Source organism: Anolis carolinensis, chromosome 4 (assembly GCF_035594765.1).
Source record: "Anolis carolinensis isolate JA03-04 chromosome 4, rAnoCar3.1.pri, whole genome shotgun sequence".
Classification (NCBI taxonomy): domain Eukaryota; kingdom Metazoa; phylum Chordata; class Lepidosauria; order Squamata; family Dactyloidae; genus Anolis; species Anolis carolinensis.
In genome coordinates this window covers 92586486-92598838 of record NC_085844.1, presented here as the reverse complement: position 1 = coordinate 92598838, position 12353 = coordinate 92586486, and the positions used below count along the sequence as shown (strand labels likewise).

Sequence of the window (12353 nt, the reverse complement as noted above, 5' to 3'; positions counted from 1 at the left end):
TTGGGTGGTAATATTTGTTTGCACATGCCATCTTGCAAACTCAGGGTAGTATATTGCAATGGATTGGTTTTATCCTTTTAAAAATCTCATTTCAATTAACCACATTTTTTTGAAATGTAGAAAAATGGTGGCAGTGCTCTGAATCTAAGAAGAATAAAAGTAATTAAAAGATTGAGTTGCTGGAAGGAAACAGGAAATCATGACTGTATTTAAAGACTTAGTTCCAGTAAAAGCGCCAATCAGGAGAAAACAAAATTACTAGAGTGATTTTTTCTCAAATAGTGCTGAGAGAGGCTGGAATTTACTTTAAACTACATCAAACTTTGCTTACTAAGCTACACTCCTAAATACATTGTTTCGAACCAAATGTGACTGACTTCTCAATAAATATGCTTGCTAGCACAGATGCCACTGCAAGGCTTTTACTGAGATAATGGCTTTGTGGTAAATATCATGAAGAATAATAATTTAAATTTTGCTTCCAGCATCTTGTAGAATTAATTAGCTGTGCGAAATCCCCTACTATGAACTATGAATAAAGCTGGTGGCAATGCACTGCTCTTGCTGTGTGTATCCTCTTGGGAGTTAGTTCTCTGGCAACGGTATAGGACCAAAGTCTCATCAACGCTGAAAGCAGTCTCTCATGTTTTAGTCATGCATATGACAGATTCTGGAACATATATTTCCCACTCAGAGCCTCAAATCCAAATTGCAATCAAATATGTGTAGAATTGCAATTGAGATCAATCACAATTGCTGTATAAATGTGTGGATTCCATGCTTTTATGGTTTGAGTGTTGGAATATGACTCTTTGAATCCCTGATTGACCAAGGAAACCCACTGGGGGATCTTGGGCTAATCAGTCCCACAGCCTTAGAGGAAGGCAAAGGAAAAGCCCATCTGAATAAATCTTACTAAAAAAAAAACAACTCATGATAGGTTCGCCTTTGGTCACTATAGGTCAGATATGACTTGAAGGCACACAGCATGATGATAGGTTTAACTTTAATTGGTTATTAAAGTCCCTTTATCTTAGTAACTGTACTGTGTTTCTTTTTTTAACCTTGTATTTTCAGCTGCTGTATTTCACTTCTTACTGGTGCATGTTGCCTTACAGAAAAAAAGTGCACAATGCAATTTTTCTACATTTGACAGGATTGACTCTTAAATTGCACTCATTTTTAAGATACAGAAAACTAGAACAAGAATAATTACATATTCTAGTGGATTAAATGAAAACAGCCATACATCTATGACCTGACCTTACAAGTGTGAGGGAGGGAGGTGCCAAATACAGATGACCCACAAAGGGAGTTTATTTAAGAACATACAACACATTCCTCTATGTATGGAGGTGGGTAAACCACGAAGGTCCTGTATGAGCGAGATGTCTTAACTCTGTCCAAGGCAGTTGCATACATTTCATCATAATGGTTTTAGTTTCCATTAGGCAGTTGGGACAGACATTTGATCCTTGGAGATGTTCCCTGAACAGAAGGGAAATCTCACAGGGGCTGTCTTGTTTGTAACACTAAACTTAAAAGCTATATCAACTTTAAATACAGCCTCTTAAATGTCTTCTCTCCTTCTTCACCACTAAATACTGCATGTTCTTTGAGGTGGTGTTTCTTAAATGATGATACTATTCAATTGCAAAAACATACAGGTTAATATCTCTTGCAAGACAAGATTCTTTACCACAGGACATACACAGTGCATGATAGAGATGGCTGCCTGAAACCTCTAGTCATATGGATGAGGTGAATTTTATTATATGTGAACTAGCTGTGCCCGGCCACGCATTGCTGTGGCGAAGTATGGTGGTATGGGAAATAAAGTATTGAGGAATTGGTGGTAGTTAAGGTAAAGGGTAAAGGTTTTCTCCTGACATTAAGTCCAGTTGTGTCCGACTGCACACTGAAGTGGATTATATGGCAGTGTGGAGTCAAGATAATCCAGTTCAAAGCAGATAATATAAGATTATAAATGGGTTATATAGCTGTATGGAAGGGCCTTGAGTCTACACTGCCATATAATCCAGTTCAAATCTGATAATCTATATTTTATAGGCAGTGGGGAAGAGGCCTAAGTGAGGCCTATGTCTGCCTGTCCCCTGGGCTGAGTGGGTTGCTAGGAGACCAAGTGGGCGGAGCTTAGCCTTTTAACTGGCAGCAATTGGATAAAAACTATTATTCCTCTCCCTCTAATTAGGACTTTTTCTTTTCTTTTTGTTGTATGAACATAGAGGCATGGATGAGGGGTTGTGCTGCCAAGTTTAGTGTTTTTGGGATGTGTAGTTTTGTTTTTTTGTCCTAGGCCAAAATTTCATTACCCTTTTATATATATAGATGAGAAATGATGGGATGAAATTCTATTAATCCAAAGACTAGGTTCTATCAGCAATGTAGGTTGCATGTGACCTCCAGTGATTAAGATATGATGACAAACTATTTAGGAATTTTCCATTCATCCCAGAAAAAAAAATCAAATTTACAATCACAACTACAGTTGTTTATTCAATAGCACATTCATAGTCATTCAAAAGGAATATATTGATTCTGAGAGAGTGTACTGCATTGGAACTGAGGATGCAATGTAATTGAGTGCTGCTTTTGTGACCCTTAAAACTGAGATAGCTAACACATGGAGATTACATCACAGTGATACTCCCAATTCTGTTTGAGGATAGACTACAATGAGATCCAGGTACTATGGAACTGATGTGACCCATCCCAAACTAAATATGTGTTTAATTTTTTTATCCCACTTTCTCCTGATATAGGCAGATAATAAATATAAAAGAATAATTTAAAAAATTAAGACATTACAATATAAAAATAAAGTTTAAGAACAATTTCTGCTATTAAAACAATTAAACATTAAATACATTAAAACTTCATACCAGCATTTCACTGTATAAACAATTTAGAATTGACATATCTGATTCTGAAGCATCTTATTTATATTTACGAATATTTATCTATCTATTTTTATCTATGACTTTTCCTGTGCATACTTAAAATCATTGAAACTAAATCTTTTAATATTTCCACAGAGTAATCGGAACACAATCACTGTGTCTTTAAACCACAAAGTGGTTTGTAATCCACAAAAGCTTATGTCAATTAAGAGTGATTAGTCTTCCAGATGGCATAAGTCACTTGGTTGCTTTTAATTTGTATTAATCATAACTTTTATTGTTTGAAAAAAACTAATAACAAGATATGTAAAGGGTTATTGAAAAACAACTTTCATTTTAAACTTCCTTATTAGTGGTGCTTTAAAATATGAAGGACATGCATAATGAAATGTTTGTCTCTGGTTCAGATCTATATGTAATAGAATATTGTTTCATCAGTATCATCCAGGGGATTTAAGACATTTATAAAGAAAGCATTAGTTGCCCTTTCATTATTTTTTTCCCTGAGTTAACAACTTACAGTACAAAAAAGGCACAACAACCATGCTGCTAAAAGTATATACAGTAATTTAATCAACAGCAAGGCATAAGAATTGATAAAAGAAAGAAAACTTTCAGAGTAGAAATGCTACTGAAAGAGTAAATGATTTTGTCAGATTTTAATAATAAAACACAAACTTGGTTTCTAAACAGGATAAAAGCATACATAAGAAAGATTTAATCAGAAAAAGGCTAAACTGATACAGCTCAAGCTCTTCACATACCACAAACCTCAGCACATATGGCACACAGCATCACCAAGTGAACCAAGACTAATACTTCATGGTGACAGAAGGATTTAGTATTCCTTTCTTTTTAATATTCAAGTTTGCATTTTCAAATTTCTTGCTGATTTTAATTTAATTATTTGCTAAAAGAGGTTTGGCCTCCATAATTGAAGATAAGACTGATGTTTTAATATGTTTACCCCAGAGAAATGGCTACAGTGTCATGCTAACCAACTGACAAAAATGGAAATAATGGCAGTTGTCCAACTGTCCAACGCAAAACTTTCCAAAAAATGTTTGTGACACATGTTTTAGACATGCACTATTTTGCAGCACAGTAGTTCAATTTATTAGCAAAGTGGAGGTTAAACCAAGACATACAGATACATACATAAATTGGAAGAACAAAATGTATGGAGACACAACAAATAATTTTGGTTGCCCTTCTCTAGTCGACATTTGCTAGTTTGTCAACATTTTTCTTTAACTGGTGCCCAGAACTGGGTCCAGTTGAGGTCTGACCAAAACAGAATAGAGTGTGACTATTGATGTGGAAGTATTGGAAAATATAGATATTCACATATATTGTATGCACATTAGAAGCACTGAAATGTAGAAAAATCAGCCTGTCTCTGTGTTAGATTCTCAGAATGCACAAGCTGGCAGGACAGGTAAGAGAAGGGGGGGCTGTTATCTGACAGATCAAAATAGGCCCCTGATTGATGTCTATAGCTGAACCCTAGTTATCTCTAACTTGCTGCAAACCACTTTTAGAGTGTTTAGATAGGAAATTGCTGAGACATACATATATGCCCATGTATGTAGACATGTGAAGTGACGTACTGATGACGAGATGCATGTAAGAGCATGTTTCTTTGTTTGCTTGTATTTGAAGATGTATAAAAGGGAAAGTAAACGCTTTTATCCTCACACTGGTTTGCTTTTGGAGGAAATTCCACGCCAGTGTCTCAGCTGAAAATAAAGCCGTCCTTTACTGCCTCAACAAAGGATCGCTCTTGGTATTATCTCTCCTATCAGCCACAACACTATGACTTCCTTTGATCTCGACCAGAGTTTTTTAAATGTTTCAGTTTGGTGACACACGTTTTAGACATGCATTCTAAGAACAAAATGTATGATGATGTAACAAATCGAATGAAAACCTTTCACTTATATTTTTTTAAATATATGATTTATTGCTTATTTCAGCTAGACACAGAGATTTCTCATTATGTTCACATGACACATCTACACACTTTTGCTGACACTGCAATGTGTTGCTACATGCAGTTTGGAAAACTCTGGTCTAAATGGAAAAACAGAAATTATGTGGCCCTCTAGGTGCTGTTGAACTGCAAGTCCCAGCAACTTTGCTAGCATAAACAACTGAGAGGTATAATGTCCAACAATATCTATATGACAATGTGATTTCCAACTCAGTCCCTATCTTCTGGCAAAATAAAGTTGCATTACAGACACTGATGGTTAAATCGTTCTGATACTTTACGAGATACTGCAAGGAAGAATTCACTATTTGTAATTCAACCCTATACCTGCCTACTCAAAAGTAAATGCAATTTAATAGGACTTTCCATCTTATAAATGACTATAGGGTTGCAGGTTTAATACAGCTATTAACAAGCAACAATATTTTTCACAAAAGTTGTTTGAACTGAATAAAATGTAATATTATTTTAAATACCAGTATAGAATGGAAAAATATAGTAAAGAAATCAGAAAAGGACAAAGGACAGCTATGAAAAACTACATAAGATTGATACAGTGTAAAGATAACCATTTAATACCACTCTGAACAGTCGCCAGGATAGAAATTGATTCTTCTAGCCTTGTTGAAACACAAGATATTCGAGGGCCATTTTCCTTGAAACAGGCGTGACTTTTAATTAAAATTAGTTTTACCAACAAAAATGGCTTATGTTAGAAAGGTAAACTGCACAAATTGGTTTGTTGAATATGATATCAGGCTCTTCTTGCCAGTCTTCTATGACTCCAAATTGCAATAGTAGCTTTATAACACCAACCCAGAAAACATAAAAAGGTGTGGAAACTTTCTGTCATCTGATCCTGACAAACTGTGCAAAGCTGTTCTTTGTAGGGAGGATTTATTTGTACAAACACACACACTCATAGAGGGCATCTACATTTGGGAAGAGGATGCAATGGGAACTCTATTAATAAACACTCACACTTCAGATTTACCACTGAACCACTAGAAGCTAGGTCTGAAGCTGTCAACCATTTTTCAGTTAACAACAACAACCAATAAATCAAAAGACAAGGAAATTGTATATCAATGGATTTCATTTCTAAAAGAACATTAAGCAAATACATTTACATTATGTAAACTGATTCACTAGTATTAGGAGTGGTATACATAAGATGCTCAATATGTAATTAACTTCGGGGTGTTCTTTTTATGAAAATATTCTCTAAATAGACAGCTTTACTACAAATGACTTACTATAAATGACATTAAGACTCATGCACCAGCTGTGCCTGGTCCCTGAGAAGTCAGGTTTGGCTGTAGTGACACAGATAATTATAGAGCTGGAAGAAACTACAAGGTCTATAAATTTCAACCTCATTCTACCATGCAAGAATATACAATAAAAGCAGTCCTGACAGATGGCCATTCAGCTTCAGTTTAAAAGCTTTCAGAGAAGGAAATTCCACCACACTCAGAAGCAGCATATATCACTGTCAACGAGCTATCACAATCAGGAAATTCTTCCTCATGCTTACATGGAATCTCTTTTCCTCTAGTTTGAATCCACTGTTCTGTGCCCCGTTTTTAGAGCAGTAGACAACCAGCCAACCCCATCTTCAATAGGACATCCCTTCAAATATTTTAAAATTGACATTGTGTGACCTCTTAAACTTCTCTTCCCCAGGCTAAACATACCCAACTTCCTAAGCCACTTCTCATAGGGCATGGCTTCCAGGCCTAATTCTATGATTATATCCCATTTCAACTACTTTAACAGATTCTATGTGGAACAGCCTTTGGAAACTGTTCAGGAACTTCAGTAGGTCCATAATGCTGTGGCCAGAATGCTGACAATGGTCATCTGTAGGGAGCATATAACTTATTTGCTGAAATAGGTCATTTCCACATACAGTACAATTCAAAATACTGGTGATGATTGAGTAAGCTGACTCAGTGCCCCTGTTCCTTCTTTTCCTCCATCTTAAGAATGCTAAATATTACCTTCTCAAGTATTGCTAACCTCCTCATGCTCTATGGCTCTACTCAACTAGATTGGACAGTAGGAAGAGGCATTCCAACCCTTAATGATTACAATCTACTTTTGAGGGATAGAAGGAGATTACAAATTATTGTACTCTTTATATTGGCTCTACATCAAATTCTTTATCCAACCCCATTCAGGAGCAACAGCGTTTGGATAGTTCCAACTTTATCTTTAAAATACAGTAGGACTACAGAAAGGAGAAAGGATGCAGAAATCAAGACATTCAATATCTCTTAAATAGTCCTGCTGTCTTAGTTTTAGAAGAAGGTTTATCTTCCTTCACTATGGGTTGGAGTATGTAGGTCCCAGCCTTCACTTTCATATGTAGAGTAATCGTCATAATCCCTCGATAGATTTGGCTTGGCACCTTTCAGGTACTCTGTATAAAAGTAGCATTTCTTTTTATCCTTACAGCTTAGCAGCAAGGACAAAAGCTCACACAAGCACAATCAAGTCTCAGTTTCTTCCTCATTTCAAGTAATTCACAGAATCACAGTGTTGGAAGGGCCATGCATGAATTCCAGCTAGACAATTCCTAGCATGGAGCTGTCTAGCCTGTTTTTGAAGGCACCTAGAGAAGGAAACAGAAACACCTCTAGGTAATTAGTTCCAATGACAAATTACTCTTACTGTCAAGAGGTTATTTCTAATGTTCAATTGAAGTAAACTCTTCTGTAACTTAAAACCATTAGACTTGTACTATCATCTCTGTGACAGCTATTTGGAAACGGTATTTCAAAGAGTGCAGTCGTGTCACTCCTAAGCCTTTTCTTCACCAAACTGAACATGGCCAATGCTCTCAACGTTTCCTCATATGTTTAGTTCTCCATACCTCTTACCATTCCTGTTGGCTTTCTCTGAACCTGATCTAACTTGTTTTTATCCTTTTAAAATTGTGATTCCTAGAACTGATCACAGCGAGACCTGATTAATCCAGAATGTATTCCGAAGTCTTTAGGCTTTTTAATTTGCTTTTGTGGAGGACAAAAGAACACACACCTGAGAAATCTTAGAAAACAAATAAGTTCAAAAACAATTTGCTACCAATAGCAAAGTATTACACTTTTTGTATCCCAGTGGAAAGACAATCTGTGCTGTCCAAATGTTTAAAATGTGTGTTCATGTTGCTTCCATACTGATTTCATCTGTTTCTGTTATAACTCACTGCCCAACAATTTTTGTCTACATCACCAAATAAGACAAAATGAGCACAGCAGGCATGATTGTGTGGTGTATTCAATCCAGCAATTCACTGAGGCCCCTTCCATGCAGCTGTATAAATTCCACATTGAACTGGGTTATATAGTAGTGTGGATTTAGATAATCCAGTTCAAAGCAGATATTGTGGATTATCTGCCTTGATATTCTGGGTTATATGATTATGTGGAAGGGCCTTGAAATACACTGGAGAGGGAGTAACCAAATACTTATTATCTACACATTAGAACACGTTCCATATTCAACACTTCCATCAATTTTTGGTATATTTAGCCTCTGCAATATACAGCTATTCAGAACTGAACAAACCACTGACACATCACTCCAGAAAACTATAGGGACGACTCCTTATGCTCCTAGCATCCTTCACACCAAGGCTTACACCCAGCTGCTAGTTTCAATGAGGAGAAACCCGTGAAATGAAAATAACTTACATAATAAGTATTAACTTGTTAAATCTCCATTGTTTCAGTGGGTCTATTGTAGCTGTGAATAAGATAATCAACAAACTGGAGTGAACAAAGAATAGAGTATCATATCATTGTCTCATGCTGTTGTATAGTCGCTGCAACATCTGCTGCAGCCCGTTGTCGATACGTTCTCCTTTTCTACGGCTGGTATCCAAGACTGTCACCATTTGTTTATTCATTTGGTAACTGAACAGCCGGTAAATACCTGCATGGAAACACGCGCAAACGTCTATCCTTCTTTCACTGCGGCTCAGCCATGCAAACAAAGAACTGTGACTCTCTAAAAGGGGCTGGAAAGCTCTTCAGTAATCCCATGTCAAAATTGGATGGGAATAACTACCTTAATCTTACTCAGTAAGCCTCTTCGGCCCCTTCCACACAGCTGTATAAAATCCACATTGAACTGGATTATATGGCAGTGCAGAAGGGCCCTTCTTTGCATGTGCATAAGAAAGGACTCCGAGCCTGGAGCTTTGAGGCTTTTTCTGAATGAAATAAAACCTTACCAGCAAGTAAGGACTTGGAAGCAAAATCATCATCCCTATTTTTTTCTGTACAATGAAAGACATTGCAGCCTTTTCTTTAGGGCAGACTTCCCTTACCTGTCAAAACATGCAAAGTGCAGCATAGGGCCCTTCCACTCAGCTGTATAACCCAGAATATCAAGGCAAATAATCCGCAATATCTGCTTTGAACCTGGTTATCTGAAGCCCCTTCCACACAGTTGAATAAAATCCCACATTATCTGCTTTGAACTGGAATATATGGCAGTGTGGACTCAGATAACCCAGTTCAAAGCAGATATTGCGGATTATCTGCCTTGATATTCTGGGTTATATGGCTATGTGGAAGGGCCCTTCTTTGCATGTGCATAAGAAAGGACTCTGGGCCCGGAGCTGTGAGGCTTCTTCTGAATGAAAAAAAAGAAAAGAAAACCTTGCCAGCAGGTAGGACTTGGAAGGAAAAACATTCTCCCTAATTTCTTTTCTATACAATGAATGACATTGCAGCCTTTTCTTTAGTGCATGCTTCCCTTACCAGTCAAAACCTGCAAAGTGCAGCATAGGGCCCTTCCACACAGCTGTATAACCCTGAATATCGAAGCAGATAATTCACAATATCTGCTTTGAGCTGGGTTATCTGAGGCCCCTTCCAGACAGGCCCTATATCCCAGGATCCAATTCCAGGTTTTCTGTTTATCCCAGATTACCTGGCAGTGCAGACTCATATAATCCAGTTGAAAGCAGAAAACCTGGGATCAGATCCAGCGATATAGGGTCTGTCTGGAGTCCACATTGCCCTATAACCCAGTTCATGGTGGATTTTATACAATTGTGTGGAAGGGGCCATAAGCGAGAGTTGTTCTGCTGGACCAATTCAGGAAAGCCAATTCTGTCAATGCTGCAGCAGCAACAAAGGAACACACACAAAAAAGAGAGGAGGGATGCTGCCTTGAAGAAAGGCAAGGCGATGGGCGACAAAACAAGGGAGGGAGCCACCTGCAATTGGGAGGAGAAGGAGGCAAAGAGAGGGCTCTTCCACAGTCATATAATTCAGAATATCAGGGCAGATTATCCACAATATCTGCTTTGAACTGGGTTATCTGAGTCCAGTCTGCCCTATAATCTAGTTCAAGGGGGGTTTTAGACAGGGGCGAGAGATGCCTGGAAGGAAGCAACGAGGGAAAAGAGAGAGGTTGGAAAGGCCTTCAGCATCTGTTCAGGAGCTGTGGAGGGAAGCAATGGCCTCGCCCCTTTTTACCAACTCCTTCCAGGACTTCTGTCCCTGAAAGGACAGCCAGGCCTCTCTCTCTCTCTCTCCCTCTCTCTCTCATTCCCTCAGTCTCATAGCAGCAGGCCTCTCCCCCCGTCAGGATTCCTCAGAGGAGGGCCTGGCTGGTCAATGCAAAGCGGGACTCACCTTTCTCGCGCTGCCTGTGAGGGAAGGACCAAAGAGAGGGAGAGGGGGGGACAAAATGGCGGCAGGAGCCTCCTCCTCCTCTTCTTCTTCCTCACAGCGAGTCCTGTCAGGGAGGCTCCTCTTCCTCCTCCTCTTCTTTGGGCTGCGTCCCCTTCCTTCCCAGGCTGCGGCTGTCAAGCACGGCTTCGGCAAATGCCTGCCTCAGGGAGCCACCAAAGGGGCGGCGCTGAGGGAGGGAAAAGGGAGGGAAAAAGGCGGCGCTGCTGCTGCTGCGAAGGGAGGTTTCCCCAACACAAGGAGGAGGGAGGGATGGCGCTTGCAGGGCGTTACCATTGTCAAGGCCCCCTTCTCTTCCAGGATGTGCCTATAGGACCACGATTTACATTAGGCGATCCCTCGTAGCTCGAGGAGGATTGTCTTCCATCTCTGGTGTCTTGGGGGTGGGTTCTTAAGTGGCTGAAGAGACCTATTCTTGATCTGCATGTTCTCCCGCAGTGAGGACATTGGTTTCCAGGTAGAAGGCGGTCCCGGTCAGGGTTGGCTTGATGCTCCTTCCTCTTGGCACGTTTCTCCCTTAAGCCCTCCATTCATGCCTCTTCGAACTCCGCAGCACTGCTGGTCACAGCCGACCTCCAACTAGAGCGCTCAAGGGCCAGGGCTTCCCAGTTCTCAGTGTCTATGCCACAGTTTTTAAGGTTGGCTTTGAGCCCATCCTTAAATCTCTTTTCCTACCCACCAACATTACGTTTTCCGTTCTTGAGTTCGGAGTAGAGTAGCTGCTTTGGGAGACGGTGATCGGGCATTCGGACAACGTGGCCAGTCCAGCAGAGTTGATGGTGTAGGAGCATCGCTTCAATGCTGGTGGTCTTTGCTTCCTCAAGCACGCTGACATTTGTCCACCTATCTTCCCAAGAGATTTGCAGGATTTTTCTGAGGCAACGCTGATGGAAACGCTCCAGGAGTTGGGTGTGGTGTCTGTAGACCATCCACGTTTCGCAGGCGTAGAGCAGGGTTGGGAGCACCTTGGTATCTCTATGGATGTCCCGGTCATCAAACACTCTCTGCTTCATTCTGAAAAATGCTGCACTCGCAGAGCTCAGGCGGTGTTGTATTTCAGTGTCGATGTTGACTTTTGTGGAGAGGTGGCTGCCAAGGTAGCGGAAATGGTCAACTTTTTCTAATGTGACACCACATTTATCCTCCCCATCAATGGGGTGAGAAAACACCGTCAAGGCCAGTGGTTCGCAACCTTCCTACAGTTCCTCATGTGGTGGTGACGGCCCCAACCATAAAATTATTTTCGTTGCTACTTCATAACTGTAATTTTGCTACTGTTATGAATTGATAATGTTAATATCTGATATGCAGGATGTATTTTCATTCACTGGACCACATTTGGCACAAATACCTGATACACCCAAATTTAAATACTTGGGGGGGGGGGGGTTGAGGGAGATTGAGTTTGTCATTTGGGAGTTGTAGTTACTGGGATTTATAGTTCACCTACACACAAAGAGCATTCTGAACTCCACCAACAATGGAATTGAACCAAACTTGGTGAACAAACAGCAAAAGAAGCAATACGTCTCTGTGTTGTCGAAGGCTTTCATGGCCAGAATCACAGGGTTGTTGTATGTCTTTCGGGCTCTGTGGCCATGTTCCAGAAGTATTCTCTCCTGACGTTTTGCCCACATCTATGGCAGGCATCCTCAGAGGTTGTGAGGCATGGATAAACTAGGCAAGGAAAGTAAATATATATCTGTGGAGAGTCCAGGGTGTGACAAG

The 12353-nt window shown here is 39.8% G+C and overlaps 1 protein-coding gene across 4 annotated transcripts in view; it reads right to left on the bottom strand.

Annotated features, from left to right (window-relative positions):
• The window catches only part of wdr47 (WD repeat domain 47), a 39304-nt gene extending 28497 nt beyond the window's left edge, over positions 1 to 10807 (bottom strand). For 3 of the 4 annotated variants that reach the window (XM_008115036.3, XM_008115035.3, XM_003223594.4), the window contains exon 1: positions 10569 to 10806. The gene's annotated coding sequence lies outside the window, so the exon portion shown is untranslated. Of the gene's footprint in view, positions 1 to 10568 lie in introns of all 4 variants that reach the window. The other variant, XM_008115034.3, reaches the window with a different exon arrangement.
• Between the last annotated feature and the right edge of the window lie 1546 nt (positions 10808 to 12353).